We start from the raw sequence: 17016 nt of genomic DNA, 5'->3' as shown, positions 1-17016 counted from the left end.
AGTTTAACAAAAATTAGACAGGGGGAAAGGCACCTTAGGCAGAAATATAAATATAAATCATTTTTCAATTAAGAAATTTGAAACTTTGCTGAAGTTGCTTATCTGCTTAAGGAGATTTTGGGCTGAGACAATGGGTTTTCTAAATATACAATCATGTCATCTGCAAACAGGGACAATTTGACTTCCTCTTTTCCTAATTGAATATCCTTTATTTCTTTCTCCTGCCTGATTGCCCTGGCCAGAACTTCCAACACTATGTTGAATAGGAGTGGTGAGAGAGGGCATCCCTGTCTTGTGCCAGTTTTCAAAGGGAATGCTTCCAGTTTTTGCACATTCAGTATGATATTGGCTGTGGGTTTGTCATAAATAGCTCTTATTATTTTGAGATACGTCCCATCAATACCTAATTTATTGAGAGTTTTTAGCATGAAGGGTTGTTGAATTTTCTCAAAGGCCTTTTCTGCATCTATTGAGATAATCATGTGTTTTTTGTCCTTGGTTCTGTTTATATGCTGGATTACGTTTATTGATTTGTGTATGTTGAACCAGCCTTGCATCCCAGGGATGAAGCCCACTTGATCATGGTGGATAAGCTTTTTGATGTGCTGCTGGATTCAGTTTGCCAGCATTTTATTGAGGATTTTTGCATCGATGTTCATCAGGGATATTGGTCTAAAATTCTCTTTTTTTTGTTATGTCTCTGCCAGGCTTTGGTATCAGGATGATGCTGGCCTCATAAAATGAGTTAGGGAGGAGTCCCTCTTTTTCTATTGATTGGCACAGTTTCAGAAGGAATGGTACCAGCTCCTCCTTGTACCTCTTGTAGAATTTGGCTGTGAATTCGTCTGGTCCTGGACTTTTTTTGGTTGGTAGGCTATTAATTATTGCCTCAATTTCAGAGCCTGTTTTTGGTCTATTCAGGGATTCAAATTCTTCCTGGTTTAGTCTTTGGAGGGTGTATGTGTCCAGGAATTTATCCATTTCTTCTAGATTTTCAAGTTTATTTGCATAGAGGTGTTTATAGTATTCTCTGATGGTAGTTTGAATTTCTGTGGGATTGGTGGTGATACCCCTTTATCATTTTTTATTGCGTCTATTTGATTCTTCTCTCTTTTCTTCTTTATTAGTCTTGCTAGTGGTCTATCAGTTTTGTTGATCTTTTCAAAAAACCAGCTCCTGGATTCACTGATTTTTTGAAGGAATTTTTCTGTCTCTATCTCCTTCATTTCCTCTCTGATCTTAGTTATTTCTTGCCTTCTGCTAGCTTTTGAATGTGTTTGCTCTTGCTTCTCTAGTTCTTTTAATTGTGATGTTAGGGTGTCAATTTTAGATCTTTCCTGCTTTCTCTTGTGGGCATTTAGTGCTATAAATTTCCCTCTACACACTGCTTTAAATGTGTCCCAGAGATTCTGGTATGTTGTGTCTTTGTTATCGTTGGTTTCAAAGAACATCTTTATTTCTGCCTTCATTTCGTTATGTACCCAGTATTCATTCAGGAGCAGGTTGCTCAGTTTCCATGTAGTTGAGCAGTTTTTGAGTGAGTTTCTTAATCCTGAGTTCTAGTTTGATTGCACTGTGGTCTGAGAGACAGCTTGTTATAATTTCTGTTCTTTCACATTTGCTGAGCAGTGGATACAAAATCAATGTGCAAAAATCATAGGCATTCTTATACACCAATAACAAACAGAGAGCCAAATCATGAGTGAACTCCCATTCACAATTGCTTCAAAGAGAATAAAATACCTAGGAATCCAACTTACAAGGGATGTGAAGGACCTCTTCAAGGAGAACCACAAACCACTGCTCAACGAAATAAAAGAACACAAACAAACGGAAGAACATTCCATGCTCATGGATAGGAAGGCCATACTGCCCAAGGTAATGTATAGATTCCATGCCATCCCCATAAAGCTACCAATGACTTTCTTCACAGAATTGGAAAAAAATACTTTAAAGTTCATATGGAACCAAAAAAGAGCCCGCATTTCCAAGACAATCCTAAGCCAAAAGAACAAAGCTGGAGGCATCATGCTACTTGACTTCAAACTATACTACCAGGCTACACTACAGTAACCAAAGCAGCATGGTACTGGTACCAAAACAGAGATATAGACCAATTGAACAGAGCAGAGCCCTCAGAAATAATACCACACATCTACAACCATCTGATCTTTGACAAAAACAAGAAATGGGGAAAGAATTCCCTATTTAATAAATGGTGCTGGGAAAACTGGCTAGCCATATGTAGAAAGCTGAAACTGGATCCCTTCTTTACACCTTATACAAATATTAATTCAAGATGGATTAAAGACTTACATGTTAGACCTAAAACCATAAAAACCCTAGAAGAAAACCTAGGCAATACCATTCAGGACATAAGCATGGGCAAGGACTTCATGCCTAAAATACCAAAAGCAATGGCAACAAAAGCCAAAATTGACAAATGGGACCTAATTAAACTAAGGAGCTTCTGCACAGCAAAAGAAACTGCCATCAGAGTGAACAGGCAACCTACAGAATGGGAGAAAATTTTTGCTATCTACTCATCTGACAAAGGACTAATATCCAGAATCTACAAAGAACTCAAACAAATTTACAACAAAAAAACAACCCCATCACAAAGTGGGCAAAGGATATGAACAGACACTTCTCAAAAGAAGACATTCATGCAGCCAAATGACACATGAAAAAATGCTCATCACTGGCCATCAGAGAAATGCAAATCAAAACCACAATGAGATACCATCTCACACCAGTTAGAATGGCCATCATTAAAAAGTCAGGAAACAACAGGTGCTGGAGAGGATGTGGAGAAATAGGAACACTTTTACACTGTTGGTGGGACTGTAAACTAGTTCAACCATTGTGGAAGACAGTATGGCAACTCCTCAAGGATCTAGAACTAGAAATACCATTTGACCCAGCCATCCCATTACTGGGTATATACCCAAAGGATTATAAATCATGCTGCTATAAAGACACATGTACACGTATGTTTATTGCCACACTATTCGCAATAGCAAAGACTTGGAACCAACCCAAATGTCCATCAATGATAGACTGGATTAAGAAAATGTGGCACATATACACCATGGAATACTATACAGCCATAAAAATGATGAGTTCATGTCCTTTGTAGGGACATGGATGAAGCTGGAAACCATCATTCTCAGCAAACTATTGCAAGGACAAAAAACCAAACACCACATGTTCTCACTCATAGGTGGGAATTGAACAATGAGAACACTTGGACACAGGAAGGGGAACATCACACACCGGGGCCTGTTGTGGGGTGGGGGAAGAGGGGAGGCATAGCATTAGGAGATATATCTAATGTAAATGACGAGTTAATGGGTGTAGCACACCAACATGGCACATGTATACATATGTAACAAACCTGCACTTTGTGCACATGTATCCTAGAACTTAAAGTATAATAAAAAAGGTTAATCAATACAACAAAAAAAAAGAAATTTTAGAGATTTATAAGACAAAAATGTAGCATCAATGTAGACTACTAAAGTAGCAATTGATCTGTAGTCAGTTTATATCTGGCTTACCCCTTATTTTCAGATATAAAGGGCTGCCAGAAAGAGACACACAAATGGTATTTTTAAAGTTGGTTTGGAAATTCTAGTAGAACACAGTTTATACCTAGGGTAGAATACTGTCCCTGTCTAATCAAATAATTTTTTTTAAACATGCCTAATACATATTGGAATGAGAAAGAATATTAGTCCAGTCTTCCAAATAGCAACATAGATTCTGAAAATCTGTTATGTAACATGTACCAATTCAGGCAATCAATGCAGCGACATTTGCCAAAGACACTTTAGTCTCTGTATTAGGATTCTCTAGAGGAACAGAAAGAATGGAATATGTATATATGTGGGAGCTTATTAAGTATTAACTCACATGATCACGAGGTCTCAAAATAGGACGTCTGCAGGCTGAGGAGCAAGGAGAGCCAATCCGAGTTCCAAAACTGAAGAGCTTGGAGCCCAATGTTGGAGGACAGGAAGCATCCAGCATGGGAGAGAGATGTAGGCTGGGGGGCTAGGCCAGTCTCTCTTTTCACATTTTCCTGTCTGCTAATATTCTAGCCATGCTGGCAGCTGATGAGATTGTGCCCACTCAGATTAAGAGTGGGTCTGCCTTTCCCAGCTCACTGACTCAAATGTTAATCTCCTTTGGCAACACGCTCACAAACACACCCAGGATGAATATTTTGTATCCTTGAATCCAATCAAGTTGACTCTCAGTATTAACCATCACAGTCACAGTCACACCCAAAAGATTATTTTTTCCTACTAAGCCAACGGTGTCAACAAATTTTAGTTTGGATAAAAGTGAAAGCAATAAAACTAAGATGTATTTAATAACTTTGCTTCTTTGACATAATTCCAGCAACTGTTTTATAGCTACCTTATATGCTTATTTCATATTCTGTGTCTCTATATAAGTGTTATGAATATGCTGGACCTATATATCTTGGAATAGGACGGATAATTTTAAAGTTTTTATTGATAATTGTTTCTAAAATATTTGATCACCTTGTAAAACTATATGTCTATTGTGCTATAAACAGGTGCAGATATATGTCATTATAGACCTACAAATATATTTGTAGTTATATTTTACCCATATGTCATGCCTTTATATATAACTGAATTTCAAAGTAATGTATTCCATAAGGCAACAACTCACATACACTCTCAATTCAATCTCCAGAATAAGTACCAAGGCATTTCCTTTAGAAAATAATAGAAAGTATAAATCACATACAAAAATACAAAGTTTATTAAGAATGGTATTCTAGTTAACATATAAGAACGTCTAGATGACCTTGGTTTGGCAGTGGCTTTTAGATACAACACCAAAAGCAAGACACAAGTGAAACAATTGGAAATTTTGACTGTATTAAAATTAAAAACTTCTTCTCTGCTATAGACTTTATCAAGGAAATGAAAATATAAGTGACAGCCTGGTTGAAAATATTTGCAGAACACATATCTGATAAAGGACTGTTATCCAAAATATATAAAGACCTCTTAAAACACAACTATAAGAAAGCAGACCAGGCATGATGGCTCACGCCTGTAATCCCACCACTTTGGGAGGCTGAGGTGGAAGGATCACTTGAGGCCAAGAGTTCAGGACCTGTCTCTATCCCAAAAATGCAACAAATTAGCTTAGCATGGCGGTGTGCACCTGTAGTCCCAGCTACTTTCGGGGTTGAGATGGGAAGATCCCTGGAGGCCCAGAGGTCGAGGCCGCAGTGGCTGAGTTTTTGACACTGCACTCCAGCCTGGGTGACAAAGTGAGATTGTGTCTCCAAAAAAAAAAAAGACAGCAAACAACTCAAAAATTGGGTGAGGAGGCCTGTGCGTGAAGGTTTGGCAGCTCTTCTCAAACTCCTTGGTTAAAGGAAAGCAACAACAACAACAATTTATCATTAATATGCTACTCATAAGTAAATGTGGGATAAAAGAAACTTGGAATTTATGTATCTCCTCTCATTTTCCAAGTACAATTCCTTTGGGTAAAGAATCATCAACCAAATACCTAAAATTATTAACAAATATTAGGAAGTAAAAAGTGTTACCAAAGGTAAGTTCAACACGATGGCTTCTGGAGGGCTGCAGTGGCAAGGGGGGCAGCCGCGACAGCAGCAGTGGCGAAGCTGGCCATGGTGGTAGTGGCAGCAGCAGCAAGCGGCAGTGACAGCAGCGGGCTCCAGGCCAGGACCATTAGTAGAAGCAGACCGTGTGCAGGAAGGCCTGGTCGCTCTTCTTCTCCAACTTCTGCAGCAGCTGATCAATCTCATTCTCCATATCCTCTGAGCGCTGGATACACTGGCAGAGCTCGCAGATGAGAAACGCCCCTATGATGGCATCTTCCTGGTTGTCCTGGATGTCCATGTTCAACACATGCACTGGTTGGCAGGTATCCTGTTCTCTGGAATTTAGATCTTCCACCACTTGGTCATAAATTCTCTCTTCACAAGTGATAATCAGATCAAACACATCTTTGCAATCCTGGAACCTTTCTGGCCGGAGCTTGATTCTCTTATTTCTGTCTAACATACACAGAACGCCATTCTGTGTATAGAATTCTTTGTCTTTCGTGATAAGATCATTGTACATTTCATCATATGTGGTTTCGAAATCATAAATATTTGGCTTGTTAGGTGCTGGTCCTGGAAGCTTCACATGACGTGCTATTCCAAAGGACTGGACACTGAATCCTCGTTTGCTGAGGATGCTGTGTGTCTCCATGCTCTGGTTCTGGTTACTCCAGCACACCACCACCACCCGCAGCGGTAACAATGACATGGCTGCAACCGCACTACCCGCGATGCTCTCACTTAAGCTTCTACCGACCACAGCACCTTAGTGCCAACAGAATGGCGACCAAAAAGGGAGACCAAAATGGCGACCAAAAATGGCGACCGTGTTGTGGGGGATATAGTATGTGGCGTCTGTGCTTGCGAGTCTCCTCGAAAGCCCCGAGTGCCGCGCCGCAGGTACCCTGGCATCCAGGCTCAGGCAACGAACGCATTCTGAGACGGTTGGCGGCTGGCACCTGCGCAGCCACTCCCGCGCTCCACAAAGTGCAGCCCAGCCACATTTAACATATATATATTTTTTCGGCTGGGCACAGTGGCTTATGCCTGTAACCTAGTACTTTGGGAGACTGAGGCGGGTGGATCACCTGAGGTCAGGAGTTCGATACCAGCCTGACCAACATGGAGAAACCCCGTCTCTACTGAAAATACAAAATTAGCCAGGCGTGGTGGCACATGCCTGTAATCCCAGCTACTCGGGAGGTTGAGGCAGGAGAATCACTTGAACCTGGGAGGTGGAGGTTGCGGTGAGCCAAGATCATGCCATTGCACTCCAGCCTGGGCAACAGAGCAAAACTCCATCTTAAAAAAACGAAAAACAAACAAACAAAATATGTATATATAATTGTATATATATAATATAATATATATAATGTATATATATAATATATAATATATAGTATTATATATAAATTGTATATATTATATATTATATATATACAATATATAATACATATATAAAAAACATATATATTATATAAAAACATATATTATATATTATATATACAATATATAATACATATATATGTATTATATATAATATATATAATTTATATATAATATATGTTTTTTTTTCCTGTATAGCGAAAGCCTTATTGTTGTCAGTCCAATTGAATGCTTTTTAAAAAGCCTTTTAAGGAATTCTATAACCATCACCAAAACGTCAGTCTGTCCACCTGCATGATCTCCCAGAACACTTCGGCCCCATGTGAGTATGGGGTGGGGAGACAAAAGCAGCATGTGTGAGGCAACCGGCTGACAAACTGCTATCCAAGCTGGTTAATCTCCTCTCCATTGGTTCTTTCCGTAAATCAAAGTCTTCATGATCATTGGCTACCCCTGCAACAATGAGCTCTTATAGGAGCCTCATGACGTTACAATTGGCATCCCAGTGGTCCACATTAGTAGAAGCAATGGCCCACTGTAAGATAGGGATGACTACTTGACTTCTCAGCAAGGTGACAGGGCTACACTGAATAAACCTGGTGGATAGCCTGAACAGGTCTACAGTGTCGGAGTGATTCTGGAGACCATTCTGCTGTTCTAGGAGCTGAAAGGTGGGGATGCACAGCGCCTGGACATGTCTAGTGGTCCCTGCCCACAGCCTTCTTCCATTCCATACTCATCTACGAGGATAATGCCAAGGTATAGGAAACAAGAATGCTGATGTACATGGCACACATTCACACAGATGGTGAATCTGTGTGAATGTGTGCCACGTACATCATTCTAGTGGTTACAGCAGCACGGCAGATCCTTTGCCTACACAGCGGACAGCAAAGCGCAGGCACCTGCAACAATGCTTTGCAATCTGATTATGAGCTCGGTGCTTATTTAGTGTCTCGCATAAAATTGGTCGTATTTGCCGTATGACTTTTTGGCACCTATGAGTCTGTCTGTTTTCCACAGTGGAATTGGTATGGCTAAATATCATTGCAAGGCAATCTAAGAACAGTGTCAGTGGTTAGAGAATTCCATAAAGGGTTTGCCTAAGGAGACAACCATGGGAGCTGTCACCGTGACATACAAACAACTTACAGACTTCCACAAGCAAGTCACTAGTGCTGAGGAATGTAACCAAGTTTGCTGGGCCTTGTGAGACCTCACCAGGTTCTTTTGATAGCTCACGCTTCTGCACTGTGCCTGTCACCCAAGAATGTCTTTTTAAATTAGAAGACTGGAAGAAAACAAAAACCAGAATGTGTCCCACAATCAGAAACCTCTTTCGTGGCAGAGGGAACTTCACCGCCACCAGGGTGTCTTGCCAGACAGAAAGAAACTCCAGGCTTCTGAAGGCCACCCTGGGGAGTTCCTGTTTGGGGGTGTGAGGGAAAATCAGGGAGATTTAAAAAAAGATGGCTGTGGCCTGCCTGGCGTGGTGGGAGGGGAGGTGGTTTCCTGGCAAACTTATTTCTGAAAGGAAAAATAATTTCAAGAAAATAAAAAAGGAAAACTAAATGGAAAAAAAGCCTTGTAAAATCAAATTACAAATTAATGCCAAAACTCTCTCTTCTGCTTTCGAAAACTCCAATTGTTAGAACTTTTCCTTCAAGTTACCACCTATCAAACTACATATCATTTGTGTTTGCTCATGGCTCTCTTCATTTTCAAAGTTAGGTTGTTTGGAAATAAATCTCAGTTGCAGAGCTGTAACTTAGGCAGGGTTATCAAAAAGTTGCTTAAGTCTGTCATCCCAGCAGTTTGGGAGGCCAAGGCAGACGCATCGCCTGAGCCTAGGGTTTCTAGACCAGCCTGGGCAACATGCCGAAACCCTGTCTCCTTTAAAAATACAAAAAATTAGCCAGGCTTGGGGTGTGGTGTCGGGCACCTATGGTCCCAGCTACTCGAAGGCTGAGATGGGAGGATCACTTGAACTTGGGAGGTTGAGGCTACAGTGAGCCGTGATTGCACCAACACACTTCAGCCTGGGCAACAGAATGATACCTTGTGTCAAAACAAAAACAAACACAAAAACAAAACATGCTGCTTAAGGGCATTAAAGTACATAGGGCTAGAAATGTTTTCTAAAATATGTATAATTACACAAAAGAATGAAATTGGACTCTTACCTTACATCATATAAAAAATTAACTCAGAATGAATCAAAGACCTAAACATAGGAGCTAAAACGATAAAATTCTTAAAGAAAACATAGATGAAAAACTTCATGACATTGGATTTGACAGTGATTTCTTGGACATGACACCAAAAGCACAGGCAGCAGAAGAAAAAAAAAGAGAAATTGAATTATATCAAATTAAAACTTTTGTGCATGAATGACACTATCAAAAGAGCAAAAAGTCAACCAACACACTTGGGGAAAGTATTTGTAAATCATATATCTGATAAGAGGTTCATATCCAGAATAAATATTAAGAACTCCTGTATCTCAAAAACAGAAATGCTAACAACCAGATTTTAAAATGAGCAAAGGACTTGAATAGACATTTCTCCAAAGCAAATATACAAATAGCCAATAAACACATGAAAAGATTTTCAACGTCACTAATCACTAAGCAAATGCAAATCAAAACCATAGTGAGATACCACTTCACACCCACTAGGATGGCATATATATATATATATATATATATCATATATATAAAATATATCTCATATATATGTTTTTAAAAACAGAAAATAATAAGTGAGGATTGCAAGGATGTGGAGAAATTTAAACCCTTGTGCGCTGCTCTTAGAAATGTAAAATGATGCAGCCACTATGGAAAACAGTATGACTATTCCTCAAAAAATTAAAAATAGAAATAGCATATGATCCAGCAATTCCACTTCTGGGTATATACCCAAAATAATTGAAAGCAAGGACTCAAACAGATATTTGTACACGCATGTGTTCACAGCAGCATTATTCACAACAGCCAAGACGTGGAAGCAAACCACATGTCCATTAGTGAATGAATGTATAAACAAATGTGGTATTTACATACAATGGAGTATTATTCAGCTACATAAACAAAGGAAATTCTGATACATGTTACAGCATAGATGAACCTTGAAGACATTATGCTAAGTGAAATAAGACAATCACAAAAGACAAGCATTGTATGAATCTACCTATTTGAGGAACCTAAAGTAGTCAAATTCATAGACACAGAAGTAGAACGGTGTTTGCAAGGAAAAGGGAGTTATTATTTAATGAGTGCAGAGTTTCAGTTTTGTAAGATGAAAAAATTCTGGAGATGGTTGGTAGTAGTGGCTGCACAATTATGTGAATGTACTTCATGTCACTGAACTGTACACTTAAAACTGGTTAAAATTATAAATTTTATCTATATTTTACCACAATTTAAAATATAAACATTGATACACACACTGGAACTATGTACAATCAATATTGGCCCACCAATTGTAACAAATGGACCATACCAATGCAAAATGTAAATAATAGGGAAAACTGACAAGAGAGTAAGGAAGTATAGGAACTGTGTACTTTCTGTTTTTTTTTTCCTACTGTAAACTTAAAACTGCTTTAAAAATCACCTCTTTTTTAAAAAAGTAAATGTACATACTAAGTTTATTGCCTCAAGAAACATCACCTTTCCCTCAATCAGGATTCTCTAGTTGCACTAGCACAGTGGTGAGCTTGTCTCTGGCCCTAAGCCAGACTTCGTGGCAGCCAGTAATGATGAAAAAGCCAGACATCCTATGTGAAGGGCAGAAAGGCTAATGTTCTAGGGCTTCTTTGATTTCTTTTTTTGTCCTCTACTTTTTTTTTTCCCATAGTACATTTTTCTGTAGAGTTAGGTTGAATTTGTTGCTGCCTGCCTCAGATGCCACAGTTGTTTGTTATGGCTCTGATATTTAATTAGGATCTGACCAATTCTGATAACAAAAGAATTAACTTGTACATTTTAGATTATTTTTCTGGAGTATACCCCCTCTCTGGCTTGTATAAACGGTAGTATATTTATTTCTTTTAAGTATGTCTTTCTATTTCAGCCAACATTTATTGAGAAAGCGCCTTGTATCAGATAATTTTCAAAGTTCTAAGAATACAATTAAAAACATGTTTTGTTTTGTTTTGTTTTTTACCTCAGTTGATACTACAGTCTAGTAAAGGAGACAGACATTAAACACATAAGCTTGCAAATAAAAATGTAAATATATTCAAGGAGGAAATGAAATAGGTGCAATGACCCACTTTAGATTAGATGGTCAGAAAAAGCCTATTTGTGGGAAGTAACTTTCAAGATGAAGCCAGTAAGATGACTAGGAGCCAGGCAGGTGAAGTGTGGGGAGTGATTATTTAGGCAGAAAGAAGAGTATGAGCAAATTTTCTGAGATGAGAATGTGCTATGTGAATTTGGGCAAAAAGAACAAAAAGGCCAGTGTGACTGCAGTGCAGTGAGGGGAAGAGGGGCACAGATGAGTTCTGAGAGGTGGACAACTGTCAAGCCATATAAGATCTTATATCACTGGTAGGTGTTTTCATGTTTAGAGTAATAAGATTATAAGAGTGTCAGAAATTGTTCTAAGTGCTTTACTTGGTTTTTAATTTTTTTTTTTTTAGTACAGATGGGGTCTCACTATGTTGCCTAGGATGGTCCTGGACTCCTGGGCTCGAGGGATTATCCCACTTCAGCCTCTCGAAGTGCTGAGATTAGAAGCATGAGCCACCAAACCTGGCCTCTAAGTGCTTTACTTGTATCATCACATTCAATCCTCACAAAAACCCTGGAAGGTGGGTATTATTCTCATTTTCAAGATAAGAAAAGCGAGGAACAGAGAAGTTAAGTGACTTGCCCCCAGTCACTAGTAAAATAGCACAGATAGAATTCAAACTCAAGTGGGCTGGCCATAGAGCCAAAATTCTTCATTCCTCATTAAACATGATGGGAAACAATAGAAGGGTTTTAAACGAGATGCTTATATGTTGAGATTTACACATTTTAAAGATAATTCTGACTGAATTGGAAAGAACTGCTTGGAGGTGAGCAAAAGAGAAAGCGGGGAAAATAATTATGAGGCTATTACCACAGTCCAAGAAAGAGATGACTATGGCTTGTTTCCTGGTGGAATGAGAAAAATAGATGGATTAAAAATATGTCTTAAAAATACTTTATTCAATATATAGGAAGAATGGATAAGATTTGGTAATGTACTAGGTGAGGACAGGGGAAAGAGTGCAAACAAGGTGATATATCTGGTACATGGTCCTTTTGCAGATCATCATGATATTCTTAAATTGCTTGTAGTTTTAATTGAATTAAACTAATCATTCCTTTTGTGATAACTGAGGTTGGTGTTTTTTAGTCTCCAACAATAAGCCTTTTATTAGTTTGTTTTCCACAATTTCTACTGTGTACAACTTAATTTGGCAGATTTAATTTCTTTCAACAAGATTTAATTTGTTATGCCAAGAAGATAAAACATAAAGAGAAAAGAATACTTTCTATTTTCAGTCTATCAGGGCTGCCATAACAAAAATATCATAAACTGGGTGGCTTATAAACAACAAACATTTATTTCTCACCATTCTGGAGGCTAGGAAATCCAAGATCACGGTGCTAGCAGATTTGGTGCCTGGTGAGGGCCTACTTCCTGTTTCATGGATGCCCATGTTTTCACGGTAACTTCACAGGATAGAAGGATAAGGGAGCTCACTCAGAGCTTTCTCAGGCTTCTTTTATTAGGGCACTAATCCCATTTATGAGAATGGAGCCCTAATCACCTCTCAAAGTTTCCTCCTCCTAATACACTTAGTTTGGACGCTAGAACTTTAACATATTAATTTAGGCGGCGACACAAACATTCAGACCATGGTACTTCCTCATCCCCAAAAGTCAGCCACAATCTTAAATCATGTTGATAGACCATGCTTAATACCTGAAGAACATCAATTACCTTATCCTGAATTCTAAAGAGTTTTATATTGAATCCTTGGTAATTATTATGCATTATGAACTTTTCTATCAACTATCCTTCTGTTCAGTAACAGTATCTAATGGAATTTTATATTTTGTGGCAAAAAAATTACTACATTTACCATGTAATTTTCAGAGCAAGTGTTAGTGATCAATTGGGTGGGTTAGAGTAAGACTTGATTCTTTCTATCCTGATTTTAGAAATGTTAAAAGTCACCGTGTGTATTTGAAGATGTCACATATTCTCTGCATTCTCAAGTCTCTCTCTATAAAATCATGTGTTATCAGTGTTTGTCAATTAATATACAAGAGTCCTCTGGCTTATTGTTTCTCAGAATCTTCTTATAAAACACAATTATGAGCAGTGATCATGGAATTATCATTTTTTGGTAATACTTAAGTACCAGGGATTTCTTTAGTTTCTCCCTTGATCCTTTGCTCATTCAAAATCTGGCTCCTAGTGTCATTCTATGCTCCCTAATTTTCCAAAAGTATAAATACATATATGTATACACACACACACACACACACACACACAGAGGCATGAATGCTGAGAAATGCTTTAGTTTATTTGAAAAATAACTATTGTTTTAAAAATCTTGAGTATTATTTTTCCCAAAGATGAGAATCCATGATCACTACAGTCAATATCCATCACTGGCTTTGGCTGGGGTTGGGCTATACACAATGTAAGACAGATGGAAGCTTCTCTACCAAACTGTTGCTGTTTTCAGGAACTAAAATTCTCCCTGAATGTGTCCCTTATTTATATAATGTTATTAAAGACCAGTGGCACAAATGGAGAAGCAGAATGTGTGAAATTTCACTGATTTATTCATTTTCCTATTGGATTCACATATGAGGAAGTTCCTACACATCAGTTATTTTACTTAAAAGAAAATCATTATATTTTGACTTCACTAGTTGGGCCTCCCCAATGTCTATCACATAAAAGTCAACCTTTCCAATGAGGTATTCAATGTGTCTACACAATCCAGGTCCTTAACTGTCTAGCATTACCTTCTACTTTTGCTGTTCATGAGACTTCTTTAATCTAGCCAGGCTCCTAAGCCCTCCAGAAATTTTTTTTTTTTTTTTTGAGATGGAGTCTTGCTCTGTTGCCCAGGCTGGAGTGCAGTGGCGCGATCTTGGCTCACTGCAAGCTCCGCCTCCCGGGTTCATGCCATTCTCCTGCCTCAGCCTCCGGAGTAGCTAGGACTATTTTTAGTAGAGACGGGGTTTCACCATGGTCTCGATCTCCTGACCTCGTGATCCACCTGCCTCGGCCTCCCGAAGTGCTGGGATTACAGGCGTGAGCCACTGCGCCTGGCCCAGAAATTTTTTTAAAAAATATTTTTTTCATCAGACTGCCTAGTCTTATAAAGTCAATTGAAATATGTTCAATTGGCTGGACACGAAGCCTCCTGAGTGTTATTCTAGCACTTTGGGAGGCTAAGGTAGGCAGATAGCTTGAGCCCAGGAGTTTGAGCCAGCCTGGGTAACATGGAGAAACCCCGTTTCTACAAAAATACAAAAATTAGCTAGTTGTGGAGGTGTGCTCCTGTAGTCCAAGCTACTTGGAAAGCTGAAGTCGGGGGATTGCTTGAGCCTGGAAGGTCAAGGATGCAGTTAGCAGTGATGGCACTACTGTACTCCAGCCTGGTCTACAGAGCAAGACACTGTCTCAAAAAAAGAAAAAAGAAATATATTCAATTTTTTATTCATTCAGTAACAGAAACTCACCTTTTATGTGTGTGGTTATGAATGAGATACCAAGATAAGTCTTAAGATATTTTGAAATATAATTCTTGTTTATTTTTTCCAATATAGTAAAAACGGATTCAGAGACCAAAAATAAATACTGTGTGTTGTTTTCTTCTTTGTTTCGATAATTTCCAATTATGTCTTTTAGCAGATATATACATATTTTAGGACAAAATAATGCCCTTGCCATTTTTGATCTCAATACACATGATTTTACATTTTTAAAACTTTTGAAAAAAATGGACTCCCAATGTGAGGACTGTGGACCCATAAGAATTCTTTTGGGGGGAATGGACTGTGTGGGTTGCATGGACCCAAAAGTCACTGTACTAGGAATCAGCTAAATGATCTCCAATCATCTATTTTATTTTGGGGAATATCCTACAATCTAAAAGAATAATGATTGTCAGATAGGTTAAGAATGGAAATCCTTGATCACCTCTATTAATTTCAAAAATATTTGAGTAATGTCTTAGGAAAAACATGGAATCTAGTTATCAGTGGTGGTATCATCAACTATGGGTAATGAATACAAATACATGAGTATAATTATTCCCTTGAAAATAGTATTTTGCTAGTATGATAATTACTATTAAAAGCAATGACTTCATATAATGTGGCCCATTTTTATTCCTAAACATTTTCTTTTGAAATAATCATAGATTCATGTGAAATTGTAAAAAAGAATATAGATATCCCACATACCTTTATACAGTTCCCTTCAATGGTAAGATCTTGCAAAACTGTTGTACAAAATCACAACCAATATATTGACATTGATACAATCCACCTATCTTATTCAGATTTCCTCAGTTTTACTTGTACTCATTTGTGTGTGTGTGTTTAGTTCTGTACAATTTATCACATGTATTACTTCCTTAATTAATATAGCAATTGTGAGATTTTTCCATGTTGTTGCAAGTTCATCTCTTTCATTGCTATATAATATTCAAATATAAGAATAACCACAATTTATCTATCTTACTATTGATGGGATATTGTGCTTATTTCAAGTTTTAGTCTATTACCAAGGATATTGCAATGAATATTCTTATCAGTTTTTTGGTGCATGTGTATAAATGTTTCTATTAGGTATACACCTAGAAGTCAATATTCTAGTCATAGGACGTATGTTCAGCTTTAGCAAGTACTGTCAAGAGTAGTACCAATTTTCTAACTCACCAGCCGTGTATAGGATTTGTATTGCTTTGTATACTATAACACTTGGTAATGTCACTATTGAAAATTACAGAATTACAGTCTAAATGCTGTGTACCGTTATCTCACTGTGATTTTAATTGGAATTTGCCTAATGACTAATTAGATTAACTATCTTTTCCTACATTTATTGGACATTTGGATATTCACTTTTGTGAATGTTGTCTTCTAGTTTAATTGATTATATAAATTCTTTTTGTATTCTGGATATGATCCAGAATACTGTAAGACTGTACCATTTTATATTCCCACCGGCAATATATGACTTATCTGCTTTCTCCGCATCTTTGCCAGCTTTTGGCATTGTTGCTCTTTTGTGTTTTAGCTATGCTGACATTATTTGGTGATATCTCAGACTGTTTTAATTTGTATTTGCTTGAAGGATGATGTTGAGTATGTTTTTGTGCATTTATTTGTGGCTTTCTTTGTAATTACATGCTTGATGTGCATAGTAATTTTTGAATCTATACCTTCGTGGTTTCCAGTTTTGGAAAATTCTTATCTGTTATTTATTAAAATAGTGATTTTTGCCTCATTCTTTATCTCCTTTCCTTCTGGGATTCCAATTACATATGTGTTGCCATTTTTAGCTATAGTCTCTGTGTCCCTTATTATATATTTTCCATCCATTTGCCTCTACATACTTGTGAATATTCTCTTAGGATTTATCTTCCAGTTTGCTAAATTCTCTTTTTACTGTGCAGCCCTGTATTAAACCAATTATTGAGTTATTAATGTTTATTTTAGATTTATCATTCTACATTTTTCGCTTAATCATTTGTTGAAGTTTTCAGCTTGTGACAAAAATTTCTATTTTATTTTATGTCCTTGAGCATATTCAGTATAGCTAATATGTTTTGTTAACTCTTATATTCTGCTACTACATATCGATTTCTATTATCCATTGTTTCTCTGATTTCACTAAGGTTTTCTAGTCTTTTAATTTCCTTAGTTATGTTTGATTGAATACTGTGATGGTTAATACTGAGTGTCAACTTGATTGGATTGAAGGATGCAGTATTG

At 37.6% G+C, this 17016-nt stretch overlaps 2 pseudogenes; both read right to left on the bottom strand.

The window, feature by feature from the left end:
* Positions 1-5750: 5750 nt before the first annotated feature.
* On the bottom strand, positions 5751-6335 carry LOC100600138 (annotated as a pseudogene).
* An 892-nt stretch (positions 6336-7227) lies between these two features.
* LOC100590945 lies at positions 7228-8078 on the bottom strand (annotated as a pseudogene).
* Positions 8079-17016: the final 8938 nt, after the last annotated feature.

The sequence above is a fragment of the Nomascus leucogenys genome, chromosome X (assembly GCF_006542625.1).
Source record: "Nomascus leucogenys isolate Asia chromosome X, Asia_NLE_v1, whole genome shotgun sequence".
Taxonomy (NCBI): domain Eukaryota; kingdom Metazoa; phylum Chordata; class Mammalia; order Primates; family Hylobatidae; genus Nomascus; species Nomascus leucogenys.
Note: the sequence above shows the minus strand (reverse complement) of the source record. Positions and strands in the feature narration are given on the sequence as shown.